Genomic DNA, 3,283 nt, shown 5'->3' with positions numbered 1-3,283 from the left:
CGTTCCCCGCCTCGCCCGCCCTCGACGCGGCCCCCCGCCCCCTGCGCCGCCGCCAACCCGGAAGGAGCCCGCGGCCGGACGCCCCCTCCGGGAGGGTTGCTGATGCCCACCTGAGTCCGCGACCCCTTTGAGCATGGGACGCAGCTCCGAGATGCCCTCCCACATGTTACAAATTGAGAAACTGGGGCTCTGGCCCGCGGTCGCAAAGCAAGCAAGGACCCTAACCCGCCAGACCCGAGTGGATGGTGGGTGTTTAGCCCTTCTCACCCTCTTCACGCAATCCAGTTCCCAACCACGAAGACCTGTGTCTTTTTCCAATAAAGGCGCAAGCAGTGTGTGCCATTGTGTGAGGAGCGTGTCACCTCCGTTATCTACCCTGCCTTAGTTGAGTTTTCAGATCTTTTTGAAGGTGCGAATGATTATCCCCATTTGCAGATGGGGAAAAGTGGGCTCAGGCCCTCATGGTTGCTCTGGTAGGCCTGGGCTGGCCACATAAATACCAGGTCAACTCTCCTATTTTACAGATGGAGAAGCTGGGATGTCAAACACCTAAAGCACCTGAGCATCAGTTGGCAGAGCCAGAGTTTGAACCCACCTCTAACTTAGTAAGTGATAGCTTTTAATTACGATTGGGGAAGAGCATACAAGACCCCTTGGTAAGGGTTTCAGTTTCACTATCTGTAACAAAATAAGGATTGGCTGAAAGTGGAATTTCCTTATCTGTGGACATGGATGAACTTCTGGGAAGGAGGGCTGTGCGTCCCTGAAAGATGTACACAAATGTGTGTATGCAAGTGCAATGTACGTGTGCGTGTGTGTGCTGTGTATCTCTGGGATAGGAGTATGTGTTTGGGGAAAAAAACCAGAGTTCTTCCAGAGTTCTTGTCATCAATGGAGGGGCTGGAGAGATAGCTCAGAGGCTTAAGCACTTACCTTGCAAACACAAGGGCCTGAGTTTGATCCCTGGCCCCACGTGCCATGTGGTCTCAGTCCCAGATCCCCAGATCTCCGGAACTGGCGGTGGTGGAGCACGCCTGTAATCCCAGCACTTGGGAGTCTGAGACCAGCCTTGAGCACAAGGCCAGCCTGAACTGCATAGTGATACCCTGTCTCAAACCAAAACAAAAAAGGAGACCTAGAACCCCCCAATTTCCCAACATAGTCTCTAAGCTGACTGTCCTGCCTTGGTGTGTGGGAGGCAGCCTTGGGCAAGAGACCCTTTGCCCACCTCAGGGCTGAAAGGAGCCCTAGTCCTCCTGTGGTGGAGTCCTAGTCCACGTCTAGGACTCTGGGGGGAAAATGCTGGAAACCCTCCCACAGAAGGGATTTGTTAGCCCTATTCAGACTTCTAGGGCTGCATCTCCTGAACCAACAGAGTAGGAGCACCAGGTCCGGGCCTGGGGAAACAGCAGTGGGCACAATTGCAGGAGGCTGATGTGTCTCCCAGGGGAATAGGAGTAAGGACTGGGTTCAAACGCTTCCTCTGATAGGTTGGACAAGTCTTGTCCTCTGAGGGTCAGTTCTCTTTCAAAGGTGGACAGTTACATGTTCCAGATGGGTGTGGAGTGTATGGAGATATCCCTTGCGTCGCACAGTCCCCCCAGAGCTCCCCACTTTCTTGGATGGCATCACAACTATGTGTCTTTGGGAAACTGCCTCCTTTCCTTCCATATGAGGCTGGGCTTTTATTAAGTGCCATCTCTCTGACCTTGAAGAATTGCAGCTTTGTGCTTCTCTGGTTCTTTATTTTAGCGCAGCTGGATGACTTCACCTCACCCCTGTATGACTTGTCACTCCTAAGGGGCTGTGTCCCAGCAGAATCCCAGGCCTGTCTGAAGCCCTGGTCAAGTGCTGAGGATTAAAATCCATTGTCCTAAGGGACACTTTAAAGAGATAGCAGCTGTTTAGGAAGGACAGGTATTGGACAGTGGCTTCTGTCCTTGGGGGCTCCTTGGAGGGGTGGAGGGGTATCTGGACCCCAGATGGGTGCCACAGAATGTGGAGGCACCACTGGTTCTGTTAGCCATGTGTCTGGGATGCTCCTGTAGTGAATGGCATCCATACCCCTTTTGCAATGACACTGAACTTGTAGGATCTTCAGGCAGCTACAGAAGATCCATTTCCCAGCAGGGGACCCTCTCTGTAAAATCTATTATCAAGTTTTCACACCGGACAGCGGCCTGCCCTTGCTGGCTAGGATCAGACTAGGATCCCCTGGTCTGAGATATTTATAACTCTAGTAAGATGCTGTGTCAGTGCAGCCTGGTGGTTGCAGCACAGCCTTGGAAGCCCATAGATCTGGGTGTCCATTCCAGAGTGACCACTGAGAGCTGCGTGGCCTGTTACAAAAGTCCCTTCCTCAAGTCACATTTTCATGCCTGAAAAAGCGAACTATAGAGTCTTTTTATGACTGATCCCTTGGCTTAGGAGTCCATGCCTCCTAAGGAGAGTGCAAGCTCTATCTCCCTGTGGTGTTCCCTGGGCACAGTCAACCCCCCATAAGGATTTACTCCCTGGTAGATTTTAGCCTGCTTTCTGGTCCTGTCTCCCTCAACTGGAAATGCAGAGAGTGCTGCAGGGGCCAGAGATTTGGTCACTTGAGGTTTCAGTGTTTGCTGAGACAGAGGAACAGGGCTGGCTGGCTCGAGGTCTCAGGGCCTGTCCCTGCATGTGGAGCCTCCCCCACTGGGAGCCTGGTCCCTTCCACTGCCAAGACCAGACCACAGCCGCCAGTAACGACAACAGCTTCCGTTCCGAGAGCTGACTGTGTGCCAGGCGCTGCGCTAAGCATTTTGCTTGCATTGTCTTTTGCCCTCTTCTCTGCCACCGGGAGGCAGCCTTATTGCCTCCAGGTGTGGGGCTGAGGGGCTGAGGGGCTGAGGGGGCTCAGGGGGCTCTCTCAAGGCTCAGGCTAGTGAGTGATAAGTGTCATCTTGTGTGCTGCCCACCAGGGCACACTGCCACTCTCTGACCAAGCCCTGCAGGGGCTTCTTTGGAGAACAAAGAACTTGGCTCTCTTTTGGACTCCCCCATCTGGGGGCAGAAGAGACCAGCTGCAATGCATGGACGCATAGGCAGACCTGGACACATGCACTTGGGGACACAGAGACACGCCCTGGAACTGGCCTTGGGATCTGGGAAATAGCCCCTCTGGTGCAGATTCACTGACCCGTTTCCCAGCCTAGTTCAAACAGGAAATGCTTTTCTCCTAACAAACAAACCTGGGCGACAGCCTCCTTCCCCTGTGAACTCTTTCTGGCTTCAGCTCAGGGTCTTTGTCTTC

This window comes from Octodon degus, unplaced genomic scaffold (genome assembly GCF_000260255.1).
Source record: "Octodon degus isolate 3935 unplaced genomic scaffold, OctDeg1.0 scaffold00021, whole genome shotgun sequence".
Taxonomy (NCBI): Eukaryota; Metazoa; Chordata; class Mammalia; order Rodentia; family Octodontidae; genus Octodon; species Octodon degus.
Note: the sequence above shows the minus strand (reverse complement) of the source record.